General features: G+C 42.8%; 1 protein-coding gene across 1 annotated transcript in view; it reads left to right on the top strand.

The window, feature by feature from the left end:
- The first annotated feature begins 7,369 nt into the window (after window positions 1–7,369).
- The window catches only part of RAB14 (RAB14, member RAS oncogene family), a 31,557-nt gene continuing 13,044 nt past the window's right edge, over window positions 7,370–25,882 (top strand). Inside the window, exon 1 of the mRNA XM_033138304.1 lies at window positions 7,370–7,600. The gene's annotated coding sequence lies outside the window, so the exon portion shown is untranslated. The remainder of the gene's footprint in view (window positions 7,601–25,882) is intronic.

The raw sequence follows: 25,882 nt of genomic DNA, 5'->3' as shown, positions 1-25,882 counted from the left end.
TTCAACTGTGTATTCATAAGGAATTTGATTTAGATTGAATCTTACTGGCCCAGTGGTTTTTCCTACTTTCTTCAGTTTAAGCTGGAATTTTGCTATAAGAAGCTGATGATCTGAGCCACAGTCAGCTCCAGGTCTTGTTTTTGCTGAGTGTATAGAGCTTCTCCATCTTTGGCTGCAGAGAATATAATCAATCTGATTTCGATGTTGCCCATCTGGTGATGTCCATGTGTAGAGTCGTCTCTTGTGTTGTTGGAAAAGAGTGTTTGTGATGACCAGCTTGTTCTCTTGACAGAACTCTATTAGCCTTTGCCCTGCTTCATTTTGAACTCCAAGGCCAAACTTGCCAGTTGTTCCTTTTATCTCTTGACTCCCTACTTTAGCATTCCAATCCCCTATAATGAGAAGAACATCCTTCTTTGGTGTCATTTCTATAAGGTGTTGTAAGTCTTCATAGAATTGGTCAATTTCGGTTTCTTCAGCACTGGTAGTTGGTGCATAAACTTGGATTACTGTGATGTTAAAAGGACTGCCTTGGATTCGTATCGAGATCATTCTATCATTTTTGAAGTTGCATCCCAGTACAGCTTTCGCCACTCTTTTGTTGACTATGAGGGCCACTCCATTTCTTTTACGGGATTCCTGCCCACAGTAGTAGATATGATAGTCATCCGAACTGAATTCGCCCATTCCTGTCCATTTTAGTTCACTGATGCCTAGGATGTCAATGTTTATTCTTGCCATCTCATTTTTTACCACATCCAGCTTACCAAGGTTCATGGTTCTTACATTCCAGGTTCCTATGCAATACTTTTCTTTACAGCATTGGACTTTCCTTTCGCTTCCAGGCATATCCGCAACTGAGCGTCCTTTCGGCTTTGGCCCAGCCGCTTCATCAGCTCTGGATCTACTTGTACTTGTCCTCCGCTCTTCCCCAGTAGCAAGTTGGACGCCTTCCGACCTGAGGGGCTCATCTTCCAGCGTCATATCTTTTATATGCCTGTTGTCTTTGTCAGATATACAAATTCAGATATACAAAACTCTTTTCCTCAACCTAAGTTTGGCTTTCATGATGTATTTTTTCCCTCCTGCTCTTACTTTTCTACATTATAGGTTCTCTCTTTATTGGGAAATACAGTGCCTTTTTTTTCCTTTAAAAATGTTTAGGGGTACTCTCATTTTCTTACTCATATTGAAATACTGCCCCTCAATGAGGCCATCCTTATATTCACAAAATGTTCAGGGGTATGCGTACCCCTGCGTCCACCCCAGAAAAAAAGCACTGGAGAAATACAACTCTGCATTGCTATGTTTTGTAATTTTGATTGTGTTTTTTTCTTGTTGTACTTTCAATTTTACATTAATAAAAGAACTTCATTTTTCAACAATAGGTTGTAAACATATTTAGTGGCCTGCACTTCTGTTCTGCGATTATTCTTCGTTTCATTAAGCATCCCTGTCTCCAGCTACGGGCCTGCTTTTGCTTCTGCTTATTTAGAAACTGGCCCAGTGATTGAAATGTAATCCCATAATGTGCTTGCCATGTGCCACAGTGACCAAAGGCTGCAACTTTTGCTGCTGCACATTTTTTGTTTAGCTTGGCATATGTATGTGTTTAATTCTAAAACTTGCCAGTTGAACCTATTGGCTTCCCTAAACCCCAGCCTTTATTTTATTTTTCACTCTGTCAAAGCTGATACAGTTTCTTCTCCAGCCTTTTTGCTGTGGTGCATGGCTGCCCTCTAGCAGTGACAGAGGTATTTTCTTTTTCTTTTTTTGCCGGAATCAATCAACCACAATACAACTGATGGTGATCACACAATCGCCTCTTTTTCTCATATGATGTTTGGGCACATGTGGCTCACATCTTAATCACCCCACAGGCTCTTCCTACCAGCTTGTGATTCCCTGATGATGTTCTATTATATCTGCCAACACGTTACGTTGTGTTGCTCCTTCGTGAGCTGATTTAGGAGCTGATTTTTGTGAGTGTTTCTGTGTGGTGCAGCAGATAGTGTGTTGGAGTTGGAATGGGTTGATGAAGAAAGGAGGAAGGCCCAGGTTTAGATCTTTGTTTAGCTGTAGAGGGAAAGGATTTTGAGGCAGACACCCTGGCCCACACCTAGCAGAATCAGCAAGAGGGCCCACAAACACAGCAGGGCTTGTGTGCCACATTTTGAAGTACTGTATCTAACGTAATGCACATTACCATCAAAACAAGTGCTGGTAAGGAGGTTATTTAGTCTAACATAATTGAATTGCTTTACTGCTAAGTCAAGAAGATTATTGCAATTGTGCCCAGGGCCGGCGCATCCATTAAGGCGAACTAGGCAATTGCCTAGGGCACCAAAATGGAGGGGGCGCTGGCCAGGCTTGGGTGGGACGGGCAGGACGGGCTAGCAGCAGCTTCTCCGCTGTAGCAGAGAGGTGCTGCTTGCCCCCTACACCCCACCCCCGGCTCCCGCTAAAGCAGGCTTTGGCAGGGGGCGGGATGGGCGAGCAGCAGCTTTTCTGCTACAGCGGAGAAACTGCTGCTTGCCTCTCCTCCACCCCCGGCTCCCGCTAAAGCAGGCTTTGGCGGGGGCGGGCGGCGGGACAGGCGAGCAGCAGCTTCTCTGCTACAGCGGAGAAACTACTGCTTGACTCTCCATCACCCCTCACCTCCCGCTAAAGCAGGCTTTGGCGGGGGGGGGGCGCAGAAGGTGGTCTCGCCTAGGGCGCAAGAAGCCCTAGCACCGGTCCTGATTGTGCCCATTGTTTTCTGGAATCTGTCTCTGATAACTCACTGCTGGTCACTATTCCCACCCCACCCCCATCTTTTAAAATACTGTTTTTATTTATTTTCATGGAACAGAAGATAAATTTTGAGAAAACAATTGTTACAACAGTAAAACAACAACAAAAATTGTCCTGATAAAACTACAGACTTTTATCATGCCATGTGTTACAAGTTTCATTTGATTCCTCTAAGAGATCACGCCCCATTTTCCCATGAGTACTGGGTGGATTCCTGCTACAGTCCGAACAATTTATGTATTCAATAAACATTTGCTATATGTTATAAAATAAATATGAATTGTGTTTGCCCTTTGCTGGTGACTATTTTTGAGACTTGGGAATGCTTTGTTCTAATTTACTTGTTTGAGTTAGATAGAGTTGTACCGTAATTCTTCAGGATTTTTTTTATCAGGATGATTGGTCCATCACCACAACATACTCTTTTGGAAGGGAACTTCAGGATTCTATTCCAACCCTGAGGAGCTTCTACCAGTGTAAACAATACTGAACTAGATGGGTCAATGGTCCTACTCAATGTAAAGCAGCTTCCTCTGTCTCTCTCCCTCTCTGTCACCCCCGGCTCCAGCCAGGTCAGTTTATATATAGTTGAATTCCTGGCAGTTGGATTTAGAGGACGCCATCACCTTGCTGGTAACAAACTCCAAATTATTTTTAATATGATTTGAGTTTTTTGGTTTCCATGCTTCTTCAGTATCCAGCTACTGGTATATATAGCCTGAAACCCCAACAATACGTTAAGAGAAATTTGTGGCACTCCCTTCTCCCTTGCACATAGAAAATTAGCAGGTCAATGAGTGGCTAGGTCAAATCACTTCACTTTGAGAGATAACCTTCTATGTGGACTTTTTTTTGGGGGGGGGGATGGAGGAATATTCATAGACCTTTTATTGGGTCCATGCACCACATAATAGCCCTTAATTCAAGGCATCAGGTCAGCAAAACCTCCTTCTTTTAATTATTTTTGAGACTGGAAGCAAGTATGAAATGGAATTTCTATCTGCCAGTTAATTAGCACCCAGAAAACAAAGATGAAAAAGCACTAGTTAACAGGCTCCTTTCGGACTTTTGGGGGTGGAAAAAAAAGAACAAACTTGTGATGACTGGGACTGAAGACTGGGAAAACACTGCCGAGCAGATTGAGAAATAGCTGGATATTATATTGGAACACAGCTAGATGTTATCCTGGAGTGTATATTTTGAATACAGTGGTACCTTGGTTTACAAACTTAATCCGTTCCAGAAGTCCATTCTTAAACCAAAACCGTTCTTAAACAGAGGCGTGCTTTCCCTAATGAGGCCTCCTGCTGCTGGTGCCCTTCCACTGTTTGGATTCTGTTCTTAGACCGAGGTAAAATTCTCAAACCGGGACACTATTTCTGGTTTTGTGGAGTTTGTAAACTAAATCATTCTTAAACCGGACTGTTAGAGGTACCACTGTACTTTGAATAATCTTTATATACATAATTGGTAGATGGAGAATTGGAAGCCCTTCTTACTTCTTATCTCTTTTTCTTCTATGACTTCTAATTCTTGTTTTCTTCTGCTACCCCTATATTTTTGTTTTCTTTTTTGATGTTTCCTATTTTGGATTAATGAAGATACACACAAGAAGGTAATGGAAGGAAGATAAAGGGCCCTGCGTGAGGGACAGGGTAGAGAGGATCTCTGAAGGTGGGAGGCTGGGGAGAAAAGGGGGAAGCTCCTTAGTGGGGGCTGTGAGGGCTCACCATTCTTGATAAGAGGGCTTTGTATTAATTTCTACTTCTTCTTTATCATATTTCTCTTATTCTATCTTTTCTGTCTGCTTTATTTTAATTTAGATTAGTTTGGCTTTTATTGTATTCTCTGTTTAAAACTTTCAATAAAAAAAATCGATTTTTTTTAAAAAAGCTGCATTCTTAGGTTGATGTGCAGACCAGTGAGGGTGGGGTTGTCTGCACATGATGCCTGTACTATAATCTGATTTGTTTCCCTGCAATGAACTCCTGCTCACTGAATATGTGATTTTGTAATTGCTACAGCATTGCTGTGATTGAAACTGTGTTCCTGGAGTTGTTACAAGCATTTCTGCAATTGTTTTATTGCGTCGGGTCACCTTTTGATCTTATACTTTGTTTTGATATACTGCTTTATAGTCCTATTTTCGTTTCTTTATAAAATTATTATCAATTAATGGTGAAATAACCTCTGGTTGAAAACGCATGTGCGGTTTAACGTTTACCTAAAGCGGGACCAAGAAATATTAAGGTGCTAGGAGCTTGCTAATCCTAAAGGCCGAAATTCAACTTGTAAAGCTGGCACTCAGGTGTTATAAGAATTACCTGAAATGCCACTGCTTCATATGGAAGTCTGTGGCGATACGGAGACTCAATAGTTGATTCTAGGTTCAAAGCTCCGGTCGGGAAAAATGACAGAGACCAACAATGTTGATCAGGCAAAACAATACTGATCCTTTATTGAGACACAGAAAAAACTACAGCTGTAGGGTCCCTGCCTTCTAAGAAAAAGGAAAGGGCCCCGATGAATGGGAACCCTTAATATTTATACCCTCCTATTCCCATACAATCCAATGGTGGCTGGAAGGCGTGAAAAACAAGGGTCTTACACGGAAATTGGATAGTTCATGGAAATAATAGGTGCTATATGGGTGTTCTTTTGATGTGGAGGGATGTCAAATATTTTCCCCCTTATCTTCTTTTCTGAAGTGGACCTTTGAGATGGTGGAGCGATTAGAGACTGTCTGGAATTCTCACACCTTTCCCGGCAATGGCTTACAATATGGGTGGGTGTGAAATTCATGTTCAGGATGTTTTTTCTTCATTAATGAATAACATTACTGTCCATGTGTAATTGTGTCCTATCTAAGCAGACAGACTAGGTGTCACCGTGGTATGGGAGTGGTAGGTTTCAAACAATATAATTCCCTTATTACAGAAGAGAAATCTAACATGGTTATAAAAATTACACTCTTAAAACATCTGTCAAATATAGCAAAACAATTCTAACGTATTGGGGTTATAGCATTAAGGTTACAGTATCAGCTAAATAGAAAAGATTCAGAAAGGGAGGTCTGACATAAACATTGGTTACACTCGGAAGGGGAAATTTTGTAGCGTTATACATTGTTTCAAATAGAGCATCAGTGTATCAATAAAGCAATTAAGAGAACAAAATATAACTCCAGTATCACTCAGCAGGGCAAGGGATATTTACAATAATATTATGGTTTTTGAGTCTGACAGCTGTCATTGAGATGAGTTTCTCTCCCCTCCTTCCTATGTGAGACAATAGCTGCTAGCTCATCAAAGGAGCAGATTGACAGCCCTGCTGGGCTGTGGAAGTTGTGAATCGTTGCTGCCTGTGACCGATTGAAAGGAGAATTTCCTTCCTGAGGGGTGATAGGTGATCTGGGGGGTGATAGGTGATCTGAGGGGTGGTAGGTGATAAATTCCTGAGGGGTGATTTGCAAATGGAATGAAGAGGAAGATGTTTGAAAGCCGTGCCAGTGGATCATGGCGTCGAAGAGGAGGATTCTGGGAACTGGTGAATTGGGCCTCATCTCCAGTCCAGTTACCCCTCTCTGTTCATGGCTAAAATAGTAAAACTAGACATGCCCTGGCATCGCCCCCCCCCTCGTAAATTCTTATAACACAGGAAAAAGCTTCACCCGTTGAATTATCTGCCTACTGGGCCTCCAAGTCCAGCGCGTGAGTGGAAATGTGTCAACGTTCGTGCGTAAGTAGTGCAAACAACACACACGCAACTCTTATGGGGGAGGGGCTCCCCCCCCACAGTCCAGGAAGATGATTTTGGGGCTTGTGTGTTTGCGGAGGCTGAGGGGTCCGGATGAGGCCTTGACCAGCGAGAGGAGCCAACGAGCTCTAAAGCGGAGACTGTTGGTCATCCTTCGCTGACGAGCCGATTTAGCTCTTTAAAAACGGGGTCTAAGACGCGCCCGGCTACTTCCCGCGTCGTTCGCAAGAGCGCATGCTCCGAAACAATGAAAGAAAAAATCCTCCCAAAGGAAACACCGAGACTCTCCTATCATTATTATTTTTTTGGCATGCGCGCAGGCACTTGGCTGTGCGCACGCGCACCCGTCGCGCCTCCCCGAAGGTCAATCTTTCTTTCTCCCAAAAAAACACCACACCCCTAGCATTGCCCTTTTCCCGCTCCGCCTCTTCTCCCCCGGCTACTTCGATGATTGGTCCCTTCCCTAGTTATCACTGTCAACGGAACTCTTTTTGTTTGTTTGTTTGTTAATAACCCCTCTCATTTTTATTTTCTGGGTTGGCATCAGTCGCTCGCCTGTATTCTTTCCGCCTGTATTCTCCCCTCCCCTGCTTGACTGAGGCGATTTTGTTCCTCTGTGTGTGTGTGTGTGTGGTCGGTTTTTTTGCGACAGGACGTTGCGGCTCTTCTTCCCACCGCCCCCCTCCCCTCCTCCCGCCCCCCTCCGTCAGTAGTGGGCGGGGAAACCCCGTGTAAGGGGTGGCCGCCATCTTGGATAGAGTGTGTTAATGCGAGCGGATTGAAAGGAGAGGAGGGGCGGTGGCAAGTGGCAGTAACAGCAGCGACGGACGAGTGGGGTGGGGGAAAAGAAAGAAAGGAGAGGAGCTCGCTGCGCGCGCGCAAACACAAGCCCCCACCTCCCCACCCACAATACCCAGGGCACGCGTAAGGCGGTGGTGGGGCCGGCTCCAGACCGAGTCTCGAACCCGGAACGAGAAGGGGAGGAGACCTCCCTTGTTGCTGCCGCCACAGCCGGAACCAAGCTGCCCAGTCACCAGTCCCTCGGACCCAGGTAGGTTTGTCGAGGCCTAGCCAGGTTTCAAGGCCTCGCGCGGGGTTGCCTGGCAACCGGAGGCGGGATGGGGGGACACACACAAGCAACTTGACCCCTCCCTCTCTTAGCTGGGTGGTGATGAAGGGGGGGGCAGGGGGGCTTTTGAGGGAAGGGTCTGAGGTGAGTCCTGAGGGCGGCTAGGCCTCCTCCTTCTCCGCTGTATTGCGTGTTAGAGGCCTGCGGGTGCCCAGGCCTCCCCTCCCTGCTCACCGTTTTGCAGGTGGGCCCACCACACCCTGCTCCAGAGCAAGAGGAAAGGGGGAGGCCTCCACCCGCGCAAAACCGCCGCTCACGTTTGCCTCCCTTTTCCTCTCTCTAACTTGATGGGGCCTTTACTGTCCAGTGGGATTGAAAGATTCCCACCCCGATCCTTTCCCGTTTGTCGCCCCCGGCCCCCGGCCCCGTCCCCGCCCCCGCCCCCGGGCCTCCCTGTGCATGTTTATTCGGGTGTTGCTCTTGCACGGGTGCTGCCTTTCCGGATAGGGTGGGCTGGATCCGGACTTGGTCATGTTCAGAGCAAGCCCCACCATAATCCTGCGAGGCTTTCAGCACCGTTGGTTTCAATTGCCAGCTTGAGTTCGATGGGCCTGTGTCAGGGGGAGGATGTGAGGAAGAACCCTGCTGGATGAGGCCAAGGGAGGCCTATGTAGCCCAGCCTCCCGTTCTCACAGGGGCTAAGGGGATGCTTCTAGGAAACCTACAAGCAGGGTCCGAGTGCAACAGCCCTCATTCCCTCTAGTCATCCCCAGCAACTGGTGTTCAGATGCATACTTGCTCCCACTAGTAGGGAAGGAACATAGCCATTGATAATCCTACCTTTCAGAAATGTGCCTAATCCTCTTTTAAAGCCAACTCAAGAGGCCACCACTACCTCTTGAGGTGAGAATTCCATAGTTCAGCTCTGGGCTGTGTGAAGAAATGATTTTGTTCCGCTCTGTCTGGACTGTCCCAATATTTAAGTTCTAGTATTTTATGAGACGGAGAAAGACTTCCTCTGTATCCATTTTCTCCACATCAGCCTTTGTAAGGATTGAAGATACATATCCCACTGGGCTCACTGAGCCTTGTCTCCCCACACCCCCTTGCAAAAAAGTAAGGGTTGCAGCCTAACATGGCCACTCCTGGCTTTAATCTTCTAGATGCTCCTCTGTGTGGTTTTTGCCTCTTCCACTACACAAATTCTAAGTTGTTGAGCCCTGCATCTCGAACATTGATAAGTGCCTTGTAGAGTGAATATTGCTACTATTTGGGATTGTGGTGCTTGCCCCAGGTACCCTGCTAGAGGGTGGAATATGTTTGTGTGTAGCTTATATAGGCCTAATTTATTGCAGGTGACAAGGAGGAAAAAATATAGGGCAAGTGGGTGGCAGAAAGAGAGAGAGAAAGGAGTACTCCCACCAATCTTCTCTTTTTGTTGTGGCCTGTTTTGGCTCTGGGTTTACCAGTTGACAGAAAAAAAGATTGTTCACCCATATATGGCAAACTTTCTTATTTGAACTCTTTATGTGGGTCTTGAGGTCAGCCCACCTCTATATGACAAAAATCCAATAGATGTGTATCTGATTTGTATGCAGATTAATGATAGGTGCTTATTTCTATAGCAATTTTGTTATATGCACCTGTAAGTGTCAGGGTGTGTCTGAGGCACATCACCATTTATGACCAGTCTGCTTGAAAAGGCATTGTGGAAAGGCCTGTTATGCAAATGCATAAGACAGGCATTGCAGACATTGCATTCTGTGTGTATGCGTGTGTGTTTCATGCATGGTGTTTTAATACATGGTGATAGTTTCTGTGATAATGAGAAAAGCTTGGGTGCCTTTAACTTGCACATTTGTACATTTATATGCGCTGGGAATCTATTATGTAGGGGAACATCATGTGCAAATTTCCCTTGTTTGTTATCTAGACACCCTGTGTGTCCATGCACACATGCACACAATTTAGAGCTGTGTAAAAGTGCTCATTATGTGCTAGTTGCATTATGCTGGCGTACAACACAGTGGATAATGTGCATTTTATCTGTGGCTTGAATAACAAACAGAAAATGTCTGAGATAGTGTAGTTGGGCTGCAGTCCTATACCCACTCACCTGGGAGTAAGCCCAAATGAACTTAATTGGAATAGATTTACATAGAATTGAACTGTTAAATTTGGATCTGAACTTAACAGGGTACCAAGTGGCAGTATGTGCATCATTTACTAGTGCTCTAATTTTCACAGTTTAGGTTGTGCAATCCTTACTATATAACTAACTGCAGTAGTACTTCCTCAGTAAGAGAAATGGCAGATTAAGGGCTTCTGTTTCTTAATGTGTAGGATGAACTGGGTGCATTCCTCCCTCTCTCATACTGTATGTAAACAGTAGATCCTTAATGAGGGATAGGCTGTGCTTGTTTATACACTCACTTTTTCCTATGAGCATTCAGGGTGAATGTAAGTAAGCCTTTAATATGTACACTTTAAGTTGAAATTGACATGGCAGTCAGCCTTTGCTAATGAAGAGAAAAGCAATTATTATCTTTTCATATTAGAGAGAGCAAAGTTTTGCTTTATGGCTTTGTATAGTTAGAAAAAGAGTTTAATGTTGCATGGGGAAATCCTGGAATATATTTTCTCCCTATCAGCAGGGTCTTTTAGAAAGCTTTGTAAAAGGGAACTCACCAAAAAGTTTGATTTATGGTTGCTAAGGCATCCCCATTTACCCTGCTTACGTGCAGTTTTTCTTTCTTTCACTGAAATGGCTGCTTTCTATTGAAAAACTCAAAAGAAATCTCATTGAACTCAGATTCTAAGAAATCATGCTTATGTGAAATCCTTTGAATTAGTTTCAGGAACTTGAATGGACATGAAAAAGAAACAAATGAGAATTGTCATCTGTGCATCCTGGATGTGTGTTTATCCTGGAGTGTGACTGTGTGTATGTGTGAGAATAGCTTCCCCCTGTATCTGCATTTCTATGGGAGATCTGCCTTAAACTCTGCATTTTGGGGAAACCTTGTCAGACTCAGTTGCTTGTATCTCCATCTTGATGTCTGTGCTTAGAAATGGAAGTGACTGCATGTATTTTAATTTAGTTGGTAATGAGCGTCTTGACTGCACACAACACTAAGCCATAGTTTATTAAACTCTGATTTATTAAACCATGTCTTAGCAGTGGTCTGCCAATTAACTACAATTTGAAGCTTTTATTTGTTATTGGCTTACAAACCTAATGTTAAGTGTGAAGAGCAGGATTTTCTTTTGCCCATTCCACACTAGATGCTCACCTAGCTAAAGGCATGAGGTAAGAGCAGTGGTAAGCCATGGTTTGTTCAATCATCTGTGGGACAACTCATGGTTAACTTGTGTTGTTAGCTAAGGCTTTAGTTAACCATGGCTTAGCACTATGTACAAACTTGGCGAGTGCTAGAGAGTTCATATTTTTTCCTGTACTGAGGTATGTGCTTTGGATTCATAACATTTATACTGGATCATAAACTTTCTAAAAGGACAGTGGTGCAGTTACCACAGGCATACTTATGCAACGGCCATGCTTTTGTACAGAGTTCTTATCTAAGACTGTTTTTTTAAGCACAATTGGTAATAAATTACATTGAGCCAATGTTAAGAACTGAGATATGAAAGCTAGGAACTAAATGGCACCTTAAACCTAGATTATGGGTGCAACAACAGAATATCTAGGCACACTTTTGTATAACTAATACAAAGCTGAAAATGAATGAATGGCTGGAAGTGGGGAAGCAGAAAAGGTCCTCCTTTCCTTCCACTCTGCAGACAAACCCTGGTTTCTCTCTATACCCCCTTTCCTTCACCACAATTAAAACATATTAAATGCCTATACAACTGATGGCAGAGACACCCACTTTGAGTGTACAGTTCGCAAACCTAAGACTTAAGGGTCCTTCAATGATGCCACTCCAAAATTTGTTTTGATTTTAAGCATCACTGTTAGAGTATGAGGCAGATAACACTTTAACATGCACTACTTAAACCATCATAACTAACTGGCTAGTATATTTCAAATTAAATGTTTTACTTGGGAGGAAGCCCCATTGAACTTGGTTGGGATTTACTTCTGAGCAACAGTGGCAATTTTAATCTGAAATCTTAGGCGCAGTACAGTGCCCAGAACTCAGAAACTGCTTGTGTTCATGAAAGTCTCTTGTCGCAAAATGCGCCTGGAGCAGTGGGCGTTTCGAACGCTGCATTGAGCTAGGTAGGACTTGAATAAGAATAGAGCTGCAAGTTGATTTAAGATTACAGGGGAACATTATTTCAAGTAATACTTGCTGCTTGAAATTTCTGAAGTTACACATTGGCCACACCCTAAACTGCAGTTTAATGTAAAACTATGTATTGTCCTGCGCCACTTCCATCACACAGGTGGAAGGTTCATATGCTGGATGCTCCTTCACATGCACTTATTTTCTCTCCCCTTTCCCCTTCCCATTGAAAAATAGCATGTCAGGATGAAGGGTTCTAACCTAGCTTTTCTCCCAACATGCTAGTTTCTACAAAAGGAATCTCCTCCTCCATCTAACATATGATCCTCTCCTCTCCCAAAGTGGTTTAATATGGACACAGGTTTTACAGTCTCAAAGAGAACAATGTCTGTGATGTGTGCACATGTTGCCAGAATCTTCTGCCAAACAGAATGCAACAGATGAATATTCTTTCCTGAGGTGTGTCAGTCAAAACATACTTGCATGCTGTGGGAATCTTAATTCACATTCCTTCAACAGCTCTGATGTGTGTATCATTTATATTCAGAATATACTGTATACAGCTCCTTTCAACCACTTGTCAAAGATCATGGGAGTTGTAATCCCACAACGTCTTGAAGGGCTACAGTTTACCTGTCTGTGTTCTCTTCTCCAGGAGTTAATGACTTCATTTGGATTTCATGGTAAACCGTGAAAGGGTTTGTGCGTTCTTGCTGCAGCTGCAGGGAGGAGCATTCTCTTCCATTTTTGATTAACCACAGTTTAGAGTCCAAACTCTAAACGGTGGTTAATCTTAACTGTGATTTGTTGGAACTACAGGTGAGTTTCATAAACAACATTTTGATGTTGGCTTGTTACAAATAAATCATAGTTAAGCTGGTTGCATTTGGGAGACAAATGCTAAGCTGCGCTTAATTAAAATAAAATGGAAGTGAAAGCTTCAAGATTATTCATTGTAGCTGTGCTGGAGGGGGAGGTGCAGGAACCTAAGCTTGTTCCTGTTGCAATAATAATTATATCCTGACAATCTAAAGTAGCCAAAAATAAAATAAAAAGTGACATTGTGTATTTATTAGCAGCCATAAGGTTACATTACCAGGTAATAGTTAAAAATACCTTAGGTCATGGATATGTTCCTCAGTGCAGTAATTCCAACTGTCACGACTACAGTTTTTGCACATTGTTAGGCTGTGGTCATAGTAAAATCCCATTGAATTCAATGGGTTTCAGTCCTATTTGGTCAGGTAAGAATCTTCAGTAGTGTTAACTGGGATCAAAAATTGGACATGTTTGAGGCCTTTGTTAACACATTCCGTCAGTATTTGCTTTGTTTTGCAGTATTTATTAATGACTGACCTGGAAACAAAAGTATTGATTTAGCCTATTAACTGAGGGTTGCTCCTCTGAAGAGGGATGTTGTTACTGTTGGTAATTAAAGGATGACCACTATCTAGGATTGCTTTGTACTAATGTTTAAAAGTAAATCTTATGTATGAAACTGAATAGCTGCCCTAAGATTAATTAATGCAGATGTTCCCAAATTGTGGCTTATGAGCTTCATTCAGGTGGTCTGTGAATGTTCATAGTGATTTTCAGTTTTATTTTTATTGCTTCTATTATTTCTTATATTGTATTTTTTGTGTTACAATTTAAATTCTGTGGAATTTCAGTTGTCATACAATAAAATGCAATATAAGAAAAAAGTAATAAAAAATCAATTGAAAACTATACAGCATCTAGCACAACACATTAAAATTGTTACAATGTACATAAAAAATCATTAAATGGTCTGTCAAGACCCTTAGCCATATTCAAGTGGTCCATGGGGAAAACAAGTTTGGGGGCTCCTGATTTAGTGCTTATGAATGCAACTCGGAAGCAAAAAGGTGTATGTATGGAACAGAACATTCTTTTTCCTCTACCAAGTTATTCTGATAATCGTCAGAGTTGGTGTTTATTTGTCTTGTGAGTGACTGCTGCAAAAAGTTAACAAAACCAAGTGTCACATGATACTCCCAATACGGACTGGCCTCAGTTGGTGTCATTCATAAATACAGCAGCCTGTCATGTGTAGTAATAAAACACTGACTTCGCTGTAGTATAGTGCACATGCTCTTCAGTGCAAAATTGATGAATTCAAATCAGGTGATGGAACAGGATCTTGTGCTTAATAGCTGGTTTGCTCTTGGAGGAATGTCTGAGTAGAAATTGAGGGTGACATAAGAGCAAACTTTGAAGTTGTTGGTTTATCATAGCTATACAGTGGTACCTTGGTTCTCAAACGCCTTGGTTCCCAAACACCAAAAACCCGGAAGTAAGTGTTCTGGTTTTCGAATGTTTTCCGGAAGTCGAACATCCGATGCGGCTGTTGGCTATTGTTTCCAGGGTGCCTGCACCACTCAGAAGTGCGCCTTGGTTTTCGAACATTTCGGAAGTTGGACTTCCGGAACAGATTAAGTTGGGTGCTTTTGTTTTTACTATTTATTTTGCATTTTAGTTTTTGAGGCTTTTTCGGTTAATTTGTTTTTGTGACTGTGTGGAACCCAGTTCAGCTACTGATTAATTGATTGTGTGACTGTCAAAATGAATAAAAGCCCCCATCCAAACAATGATTATCATCAGTGCAGGTAAGGAAAAAAATAAATTTTTCATTTTTATCATCTGCAATACTGCCTTATTTATTTTATAGTACAATACATTGATTATTGCTTTCATTTTATGGATCAATGGTCTCGTTAGATAGTAAAATTCATGTTAAATTGCTGTTTTAGGGGTTGTTTTTAAAAGTCTGGAACGGATTAATCCGTTTTGCATTACTTTCTATGGGAAAGCGTGCCTTGGTTTTGGAACGGACTTCCAGAACGGATTAAGTTTGAGAACCAAGGTACCACTGTAATTGATCCAGCAGTTGTATATTCTAGTATTATGTACTGGTATATGAGAGGGTATCCCATTTTAAATTATTGCTGGTACCTGCTTCCAGCATTCAAAACTCGGAGAAAAAGGAGAACCCTTTTCTGCCTCCCCACTTCCAGCCACTCTGAAGACTGGAAGAGACCCTCTTAAGAATATTAGGGGGCATAGCAGGGGAAGCATGGCTTTGTTTTTTTGCAGTCTTCAGATGAGGACTAGACCATGTGAAAAATGAATATAAGATTTTAGCTGCAGTTCATTAATTTTCAGCTTTGTATTCTTGTTATAAAAAAGTACACCTAGACCACTGTTTTTCAACCTTTTTTGGGCAAAGGCACACTTGTTTCATGAAAAAAATCACGAGGCACACCACCATTAGAAAATGTTAAAAAATTTAACTCTGTGCCTATATTGACTATATATAAAGTAATTTTTCCATTTTTCCCACGGCACACCAGGCAACATCTCACGGCACACTAGTGTGCCGCGGAACAGTGGTTGAAAAACACTGACCTAGACATTCCATTGGTGTGCCCATAACCTAGGTTTAAGGTGCCATTTAGCTCCTAGCTTTCAGTTTCTAACACTGCTACTTCATTCTTTTTTCCTTGACAGTCTGCAGCAAAGGAGATACTGCATTCTCCTTGGACAATTTTATTTTATTTTATTTTATTTTATTTTATTTTATTTTGTATTTTATTTTATTTTATTTCCATTCTTCACTCTTTACAATCCACCTTAACATCCATATACATATAGCTAATACCAAAAAAAATGAATATACATATACAAATCTTCACCCACCCTTTTCCCTTCACCCTCCTTGGACAATTTTAAATTTATTCAGCAATACGTTATACTGGGAGGGGGAGAGCTTATTTATCTTATTCATAGATCTCTTATTGCTGTAGCTCACATGAATGTGCTCCCCATGGAAACATTAGCGACAGTTGAAGTTTGCCTGGGTTTCCCCTTCCTTCCACTCACAGTTGTGGTTAATTCTTTTATGGGTGTGTGTGTGAAAGGGATGGCATGTTTAGGTGAGAGTGAAGACTGGTGGCTTCTTCCACACAATTTGTACCCTTACCTACCCCAAAAGGAGCCTTGATGGACCCCTACCCCACCCCCTTCTCCAGTAAGAGAGGGATACAGGTGGTATAGCAAAGGATGGGAGGGGAGATAGAGAAATAGAGGGAAGGGTGGGGTCACAGTGTCTTTTCTCTGCTCTAATCCTAACCATGCCTACTCATGGTTAGGATTAACCAAGTCCTGTTAAACATGGTGCGGCTTAATCCCATGTAAATGGTATCAGGTTGGCAGCCTGGAGTGCCTTTTCCCAGCTAGCCTGCCTCCATGTCTAATTGCTATTGCAAGATGCTTTCAGGATGGGGGCAGAAAAGATGGTCAGTAGGCTTTGGTTCACAGTATTCTCTTCTCCCCTGCCCCACCCCAAAAAGAGTCTTCTTAGCATACACACCCTACTGCTGTCTCTATAGGAGAACGTTGGGGGGTGGGCAGGGGTGGCATTTAATCCTTGTAGTACATCATAGCTGAGGAGTGATGGGTTGCATTTTGACAGCTCTCCCCAATTTAGATTACAGATTATCCTCCATGTTCCCCCTCTTTCCACAATCAGAGTTTTCTATTGGGTAACTGACTTTATTTCTGTGGGGAGCTACTGGGGTGGTAGCTGCTTTTGAGCCTGCAATCATGTGATATTGATGTGTGTGTGTGTGTGAGAGAGAGAGAGAGGGGGGGTGCTCCTTTTCCAGGCCCTCATGCTGCTGGGTTAATGGGTCCCCACTCTGAATCTGGAATACATAGAGGTTCTCGTTGCTGCTTTGGTTCAGCAGCAGAGCATCTGTTTGCATGCAAAAGGTCCAAGGTTCAATCCCCAGTGGCATTTCCAGGTGGGGGCAGGGAAGGTCTCCTTCCTGAAACCCTGGAGAGCTGCTGCCAGCCTATGCAGATGATACTGGGATTGATTTATCAGTGGTATGAACTTGGGCAGCTCCCTATGTTTCCTTTACATTAATTACATTTTCGCTGGCCCCTTTCAATAAAAAAACTAAGAAAATCACGGCTGGATCTGGCCAAAGGCCATCTAACATTTATGCAGGAGTTAAAGTGTTGGGGGCAAATGGGTTGAAATAGCTCCTTAAACCCCTGTTCAGTGGTCCCTCTAACCTCCCATTCGAGCTGTGGGGAGGCTACAGAGTAACATTTGGGGGGCAGAATTAAGGGTGCTGCTCTGGCTCAGCATCTGTTGTGAGCTTTATTGGTTGGTAGCCTGCCCAAGCTCCGTTAGTCTTGTGCTGCCCTGTGGCATAGAGTTCCAGAGGTGAACTCTGTGCCTAAAATTCCCTGTTGCACCTCACTGATTTCCACACTACGCCACAGACCACCTGATTTGATCAGCATCTCTCTGTGTCTCTCTCTGTCTCTCTCTCTCTGCCACGCTGCTGAGCAAATCACCTGGTCTGGTATCATAGCAGCAAAAATAAAATAAAAAGGTGCCTAGACATTTTTTTTCGTGCCTACAACATAGGTCTCAGGAATCACATGACACCTAGCTTTCCTATCCCGGTTTCTAATACTGCCCCTATGGTCTCTGTGGCATCATGAGCCTTGAAACTAGCTGCCCAAGTGTGCTACATAACTAAATTTCATTTCTTTGAGGGGAAACCACGGCAGAGACGGTAAAATCACAACATTGAGGTAACCCTAAATACCATTGTCCTGTGCTCCACTAGCATGTGGCATCACTCTTATGTAGAATATAGGGCTATATTGATCATTGCTTCCGTGTTGGCAAAAACACTACCCTTTCATTTTGACAACTTGTAAGTAGCTTATGCTGTTTCAGACCTGGTGGTGGCGGGTGCTCTGATGGAGGCCTTAATTATTTCTGAATAGATGATTGGCGCTGATAAGCCAGCCTGGCACTGGCCATCTGTTTAGAGCTAAACTTCTATCAAACCCACCTAGTATGTGCTGGCTGGAGCTGTTGGGAGTTGTAGTTCAAAATGTCTGAATGGTGTCTGGTTGGTGAAGACTGTGATGAGCATAGGGATGAAAGCAGAAGGCCCTGATAAGCACTGTTCTTCCTCAGGCAGTTGGTGCTGTTGATTTCATGGTATAGATTGGGAGAGGATTTGTCTAAAGAAAAGTCAAAAGTGCTACTGGCTGCTCATAAAATCATGTTTAGTGTAGCATTTAAACTAAATACCAGGGCAACATTGTAATAGGAAATTGTAATTTCCAACATTGTAATAGATCGCCAGCTAAACTTTGTGATAGGGCGGTATATTATGATGTTGGAAAGGAGGCAGGGAGGAAGAAGGTAGTTGCGGGCCATGGAGATAATTAGCATCACTGTGTGCATCTTCCTGGTGAGGGCAGGTGGGTGGTACTGCCCCAGGCAGAGCGCATCAGCTGAGGCACCACATGCCATGGCAGTGTGAAGCCGCCAGCTGTGGCTTGCCCTGACAATATTATCTTGCTGTACAAGTGGTGGCTACTAGAAGCCACCATTCTGCATGGCATTAGAAGGAATGGAGGGAGTAGGCAGCTTGCCAGCGCTCATACAGCCAGAGAAATAAACGAAGGGGCTGGGTGGCAGGAAAGCCCCACTCCCAAGGCTGGGCTGCAAAGGGAGGGTTGGAGGGATTGGGTGAGCATCATGCACCCTGATTGAAGTGCACTATGCTGGCTGCAAGCGGGCCCAGGGATTCATGATACTTTGCCAACTTTGGTTGGAAATTCTGAAATTGCTCTTGTGATTTTAACTTCAAACCGGTTTCAGGCAATATATCAATACATCACCCAGATCTACTAAATATTGCTGAGAAGTGCACCACATCATTCAGACATCATTCCTCTAATTACAGCTCCTGCTATTCTTGGTAGTGGATGAACCAAGTATTATTAGCATGTAATCACTAGCATTGAAGTGAAGCATAGACCTGGAGATGTAGAATATGGAAGAGCAATTGTAGAAACATGACTGAACTATTCAGGGGGAGTTTGGGACACTAGCAGAATACTTGTAGACTCAAAAGTGATTCAGAAATAAGAGCCCAAGTTTAGTGTATTTTTTTAAAGCACTTTTTTGTTTAAGGATTTCTAAATGCTTTTTAAGCTGAACAAAATTTTGCTTCACATGAGGATTGTAAGAACTCCTCTCTATGGAATTCATTCAGGTCTAATTCAAAATCCCGTTTTCAGGTTTGAACACAGCTATTGTTTCTGCTGCAGGTATCAAACTGAGTTTCACTTGGAGCTAGTGCTCTCCAGCAGAGAGAAACTGAATAAAACATGGGGATCTAGAAACCAGAAGTAGGGAAGGGGGAAGGGTAGCAAACTAGAGATGCTCTGGTCAGCTTTTTTACTTCACTTACCCGCACTTTACTCTCTTAATTTCTAAAAATGAATGCTATGTGAAGGGGCTGGGAAAAGATGAGATGTGTATGGGAGCATAATGTGAAGTAGATATTCTTTTGCAATTAATTTGTTCTGAGTTCCTATTTCCCTTGGCTGATGTAGCACCATGGTTTGAGAGCATGAGATAGGAAGTTCCCAGAGCAGCCATAAACTCAGCAGGTTGTCTTAGGCAGCCTCTGTCTCTTATTCTGTTGGAGGGATAGGGGAATAATAGTTGTAAGGGATCCTCAGAGAATGCAGAAAGTGGTATGTGGAGGGTGATTAGGCAAGGAAGATGCTAGGAAATGTAGCCTAAATGTTGGAATGTTTATTGCTGGCAAATGCACTTGGATTTCAAAACATGGTTCTGAAATGGATCAGTCATCCAGTCCCAGCAGAAGTGGAGAAGCAGTCATTAGTGCATGCAAAAAAAGAGGAATGGAATTTTGCAGTGTGGAGTCTGCGCTGAGTGTACTGGAGAATTGTGCACCCATGTCATCTCAGTTTTCCTTTTTTTAAAAAAAGATTCTTTCTAAAAAGTGCTTAGCTTGACAATCCTATCAGTGTCAGAAAGCTGGGCCCGAACAAGGTTACCAGTGGTCTAGGGGAGGACTCTTGCATTCTGTTGGACACAGAATGTAGTACAGTACAAGTTTTACCTTTGACTCCCCTACAGGGGAGATGAGCTTATGACAAAGCATTGTTATTTGTTCTTCCCTGTGAAATAGTAGCAGTAGCGTAAAATAGATATATGCAAATTGGACAATTTCTGCTAAACTAAATACTTTTTTTGTGTGTGGCACAGCACTTAAACTCCCTTGGGCACTCAAACTCCCTTGGGCACTCTACATAGCTGGTCATTATCTAATCCCTGGTGTCAACTTATTCTTTAGCAGGCTTATCTGATCCTAAATCTCTGAAGTGCCTTATTAAGGTGGCAGATTTGCTTATGTTCTAAAATAGGTTTTGCATTTTATGTTGTCATAAAATGGGATTGTATATTTAAGGGTAGCTCAGTTGGCCCAAGAGTGGAGTGTAGATATTTGCATACAAAGCACCCACTACAGTTTAAATACTTAGTAGACTTGGTCTTGTTTTCAAACAACTTTAACCTAGTGTTCAGTATGGTAATCCTAGCTCGGGGGCAATGCTTTGTTAATTCAACATTATACAAAAACTGACTTACATTGTATACCATAGTATATTTTGTATGCATTTCAGCCAAAGGTCCACATTCCCTACTGGGCAACTTTCCAGAGGCCAGTGGTGGGTGGGGCCAGAGGTAGAGGTGGGCAGAGCAACAAATGTGAATTTTACTTTTGTACAGAAGACTAGTTCACATTGTCACACCCTCTCTATTCTTCATTCAGGCAAGTAAAAGGCCTGATCAGAGTTCAAGGACACACTCCACCAAGGCAAAAATACTCATGGAGAGTGCAGCAAACAGAGAACAGTGAGGGATGTTGCCTTGGGAAAGTGGGTGTGGTTGGGAGGGAGTGACTAGAGGACTGCATTTAACAACAACAACAACAACAACAACAACAACAACAACAACAACAACAACATTGTTATTTATACCCCACCCATCTGGCTGGGTTTCCCCAGCTACACTGGGCGACTTCTAGCAAAATATTAAAATACAGTAATTCATCAAATATTAAAAGCTTCCCTAAACAGGGCTGTCTTTAGATGTCTTTATTATTCAGATAGTTGTTTATTTGTTTGACATCAGATGGGAGGGTGTTCTACAGGGCAGGTGCCACTACTGAGAACGCCGTCTGCCTGGTTCCCTGTAACTTAGCTTCTCGCAGTGAGGGAACTGCCAGAAGGCCCTCGGTGCTGGACCTCAGTGTCCAGGCAGAACGATGGGGTTGGAGACACTCCTGGCCCCTGGACCTGAGGTTCCTCATCCCTGACTTGGCAGCTTTGAGATGGCAAGTATCTAAATATTCAAAATTATTTTTAACATGTTAAGGAACTGCTAATGACTATTATTGAACATATGTATTGAAGCATATGCAGCGTAAAAGATTGTTGACCATAGTATCAATGGGCATGGTGCTTTAGAGCAGCATAAGCAAAAAAAAAAAAAGTTTCTGCCCTGTGTTTGGCTGTTAACCAGAAGGTTGGTGGTTCAAGCCTACCCAGGGGCAACTGGGCAGAATTCCTGCATTGCAGGAGGTTGGATTAGATGACCCTTGGGATCCCTTCCATGTTGGAAAACTGTCTGGATACAGCCTGCATTTGCAAACTGTGGGTGGCTTTTCAGAGACAGAGGCAGCAGGAGACCTGAATGAATCCTTGCAGTATATATAGGTAGATTGCATTGCAGGATAGACTTGCATTGAAAGGTTTGCACTTTTTCTAGGCAAAAGGCACCTTGGAAAACATCTGTTCTTCCAGAGGTTTGGAATCTGGCTGTCCTATCCTAGCCTTAATTCTAAACACTTTGCATTTGTCATATTCATAGCAATTAGTCACTAACTTGTGCAGCCTTTATTAAGTCCTAAAGTTGGGTAAATGCTCTTGATGCTCAAACATGCTTTCAGTTTCACGGTCTTGAATGAAAGTCCATGCTTTCATCAGTTCACCTCTTAGGTTTTCTGAGTTCTCTTCCTGGTCTGCACTGCTACTGTTTTACCAGGAGGCCTGGCAGGTAGATGCATTTGGAAAGTCTGCAGTATCTGGGTGTGTTCGCTGTGGGAAAAGCTCTCATGACATTGTGTGCTGGAGGAAGAGCAAGTTAACAAAGCTGAAGTAGCTTTTTGAAATAAAGGTGTTGGTGAATATGGTAACTTCTGCAAGGGATCTGGTGGAGGAAATGCTGTAAGCTTTAAAATAACAATGTTTGAGCTCTCTAGGGACTAGTATTTCCTTGCTCATTATGAGATAGGATTTTTGTATACATTGAAGATGGGGAGATAAGATGCACTATAAACTTAAACTCCACTGTCCCTGGACAGGATAATTCATGGCCTTCACCAGCCTTCTCCAATTTCACTCTGGCTAAAATCACTGACAGGCGGGAACAGCCTGGCTGGCTCATTTCACAGAAATTTCTTAGAAGGATGCCTGCACATTTTGCTTTATAACTTTCTAAGACCGTTAGGTGCCTTTTTTTAAAATGAAGGCTCCAAGCCTGGAGCCCCCAGCGAAGGTCTTCATGGGCACCAGGTTGGCAACCCCGGTTTCAAGTGGAGATGCTGCCAGAGATTGAACATGGGACCTTCTGAACTGCACTCCCAATCCTTCTGCCCTTTGACCTTCCCATGAGCTTCTTCCCCAGTTCCCCTGAGCTCTGCTGCTCCATTCTTTGCCCCATGCCTGTTCTGTTGCCTTTCATCATATCCACCATAAGTACTTGAAAAATTCATTGAAATCAGACATTATTAAGTTCATTTGAGGTTGGGTAGTTCGCTAGTCTCTGTTGCTTTACATAAGGCTTTGCATTTTTCTCAAAAGATTGATAAATAATGTATAATTATTTTGGTAGTTATTGTGTGTATATTAGTCGCCAACGTGTTGCATGAGTCGTACTACTTCTACTGGCAGCACAGGTTGCATTTTTCTAGCTTCATCATATCCAGGCATAATATAGCTTGGATGGCTCAGTTGGTTAGAGTGTGGCGCTGATCGCACCACGGTTGCAGGTTCGATCCCTGCCCCGTAAGGGACAGCTGCATATTACTACATTGCTGCATATTCCTGCATTGCAGGGAATTGGACTAGATGATCCTCAGGTTACCTTCCAGCTCTACAATTCTATGATTCTATGAAACAATGGAAGCATTACCATGGGGGGAAAAGCATTCATGCATTTGGCTTGTGTCATAATTAATAAATTTGAATCAAAGCTGTGGAGAATCTTAGCTTCCCACTTAACTCTGTGGGTGGAAAGTGCTTTTCTACAACTTGGAGATGTCTTGTAGATGATGTGAAGAAAGTAGACAATAGCTTACTTTTAACATAAGGGGGGAAATTATCTCTAGCAGTTGCTTTTCCTCACATTGCTTGTCCCAACATGGGATGTCCTCTTATTTGGCAAGCAAATCTGTAAAAATAGAAAGTATTCGATTCCGCTCCCCCCTACTCTGGCTAGATAAAGGAATTTGTTCCAGCTTGCAGAAACCTAGTACTTCTGGGTCAGTGCCTGGATGGGAGACTGCCTGGGAACTCTGCTCCTTTAAGTTCCACAGTGGATAGACAGTAAGCTTAGAATAATACACAATAAGTATATTTGTGGCCTAAAGTATGTATTTATTTCATAATACTTGTATACTGCTTGATTGCAATGAAACTTCAAAGCGCTTTACAAAATAAATAGGTAAATAAACCCAACTTAGATGTAGCACCCCCACATGGTCACCTGAGGTATGCTGTATTCATACAGGTGACCAGGTCAGTGGCCATTGAAAGCTTACGCTTGTTAAATATTTGTGGTGCTCTGAATTATTGTTGGAGGAGGCCTAGGAAGAAATCTTAGGCAGTTGGAAACTTGGTGCAGGCGCCTAGAGGCTGGGTATCTTTACCAGTTCTGCGTATGCTACATCAATAAGGAATGCTAGCATAAGGTAACATGTTGTATAATCCTGTGCTAATCACATGCGTTTAAAGAACATCCCTTAGATTTCATTAGAATGTAGTTTCAAGTATGCCTTTGATTTGCACTCTTGGTCCAAAACCTCAATATTTGTATTGGGTCTAGTGTTAGCATACATTGTTAGAGTAGCCCCTTTCAAATTAATCAAGAAGACTGACTCAAGTCCATTAATTTCAATAGGTCTCCTGTACATAGAACTTAGTTGGATGCTACCCATTTGAGTCCTTGTATTTTATAAAATAGAATTTATATTCTTCTTCCCAAGATGACACAAAGCAACACACAATAAATACTTAGTTTGAAGGCTTGCAACAATGACTAGCTAACCAAGGGAAACATGATTGCCAAAGATAATTAAGGCAACAAAGGAAATCTGATGGCGTTTGCTGCAGTTGTGGACAGGGAGGATGCAGCCCTGTGGAGCACCTCAAGTTCCTGAGCTTTAAGTGGCCCAGGAGAGAAGCAGCCTGGAGAAACAGGTGATCCACACTTACGCACAAATATTAAATATTAGCACAAACTGCATGCACTATCTGCCTTCTCAGATTTGTAGTGGGGGAAAGTAAATGGCAGTTACGGGGTTTGCCTCTGTTCACACCAATGTTCAGGTATGCAGATCTCCTTATTAGCAAATGAACTGTTGCTATTAGTGAGTCACATGAAGGTGGGATGCGGTTTGGTGTTTCTCTTCAATCACTATCAAGGCTATAGAGATGGCTGGTTGAACTTGTGTTTCTCTAGCAATGAGGCTGTGTTTTTAGGAATGTGCAGTGGTTTTCACCGTTCTGCCTGGACACTGAGGTCCACTGCCGAGGGCCTTCTGGCAGTTTCCTTGCTGTGAGAAGCCAAGTTACAGGGAACCAGGCAGAGGGCCTTCTCGGTAGTGGCACCTGCCCTGTGGAACGCCCTTCCACCAGATGTCAAAGAGAAAAACAACTACCAGACTTTTAGAAGACACCTAAAGGCAGCCCTGTTTAGGGAAGCTTTTAATGTTTAATAGACTATTATATTTTAATATTCTGTTGGAAGCCACCCAGAGTGGCTGGGGAAACCCAGCCAGATGGGCGGGGTATGTATGTATGTATGTACAGTGGTGCCCCGCTAGACGAATGCCTCGCTAGACGAACGCATTCGTCTAGCGGAAGGCTGCCCCGCAAGACGAATTTGTCAATGGGGCTGCCTCGCAAGACGAAAAAAAAAAATTCTTTTCGTCTAGCGAAAACCACGATTTGCATTGGTGCTTCGCTAGACGAAAATACTCGCAGTACGAATTATTTTCGTCTAGTGAGGCACCACTGTATGTATGTATGTATAAATTAAATAAATAAATAAAAATATTATTCTTCATTTGAAAACTGTGAGAAGCTTTTGAAAAAGTTGATCTCTCACGTAGTTTATAAGTGCCTACCATAGAGATATTTAGACGGTCAAGCTAGTAAATGTTATGGAATATTTGCAAGGCTGCTACTGTTGTATAGGCCAAATACTAAATGTGCAGAGTAGAATCTAGACTGGAGTAAAATGTAGTGTGCAGCATCTATGCTGTGGATCAACTCTTTTAAAAATAATGGTCAGAACAGTGCAGAACACCTTTTGTTCAGAAAGAACGGTGGTGGAAGTCTGTGCCATCACTGTGGTCGACTTGAGGTTTGCTTCTTGGAAATGAAAGATGCAGTAGTGGGAACAGAGAAAATGTCTACCATTTTGTCTGCAAAATATCATTCCAGCTTGGAAGTGACTGTTCATCCTGTCTCTGATAGGCAGATGATAGCAGGCTGTGGTGAGTGACTGCTCCTTTCCTTGTTACCTTCTGTGCAGCCCGGGGCCTTCAAAGCATTGAGTGCTATAGTATTGCCGGGGCTGTTACTGATTGTTCAGAAGCTTTAACTGTTCAGAATAAAGAAGTGTTGCACTGTTAGTGTTTTCCCCCCAAAGGGGTTACCTCACAACTGTGGATCCCAAGTGTCCCTTGCAACTTTGGGTTTTGCAAGAAGTTAATATGCTCCCCATCACCACCACTTGTGGATTATTTGTGCTGGATTTGAGCAGGGATGGGGAACCTGGGATGCTATAAATGTT

Source organism: Lacerta agilis, chromosome Z (genome assembly GCF_009819535.1).
Source record: "Lacerta agilis isolate rLacAgi1 chromosome Z, rLacAgi1.pri, whole genome shotgun sequence".
Lineage (NCBI taxonomy): Eukaryota > Metazoa > Chordata > Lepidosauria > Squamata > Lacertidae > Lacerta > Lacerta agilis.
The sequence above is the reverse complement of the archived record's forward strand: the minus strand, read 5'-3'. Positions and strand labels throughout refer to the sequence as shown.